The 247-nt window shown below is 55.5% G+C and overlaps 1 protein-coding gene across 1 annotated transcript in view; it reads right to left on the bottom strand.

Moving 5' to 3' along the window:
- Positions 1-247, bottom strand: part of cacna1ib (calcium voltage-gated channel subunit alpha1 Ib) — a 103,389-nt gene that overhangs the window by 4,701 nt on the left and 98,441 nt on the right. The window lies entirely within an intron of this gene.

Raw genomic sequence — 247 nt, 5'->3', positions numbered from 1 at the left:
GGGGGGGGGTTAGAGCAGGCCAGGGCATTCGGCTCTGGAACTCAAATCGGTCAAACTAATTTGAATGCCGAAACTCGTGTGACAGATCCACAAATCGCTTGCGGCTTCAAATCCAAATCGTCAAATCGAACATTTTCACCTGAGCAGGAGAATAAAGTCGACATCTGTGGTTCGCGTGTGCCTCCTGAGGAACCTCGACAGCGGCGCCGCCGCCACCTCCGCCCTCCTTTGGCGGCGCCATCAAAGC

Source organism: Hippocampus comes, unplaced genomic scaffold (assembly GCF_001891065.2).
Source record: "Hippocampus comes isolate QL1 unplaced genomic scaffold, H_comes_QL1_v1.1 scaffold7, whole genome shotgun sequence".
Lineage (NCBI taxonomy): Eukaryota > Metazoa > Chordata > Actinopteri > Syngnathiformes > Syngnathidae > Hippocampus > Hippocampus comes.
Note: the sequence above shows the minus strand (reverse complement) of the source record. Positions and strands in the feature narration are given on the sequence as shown.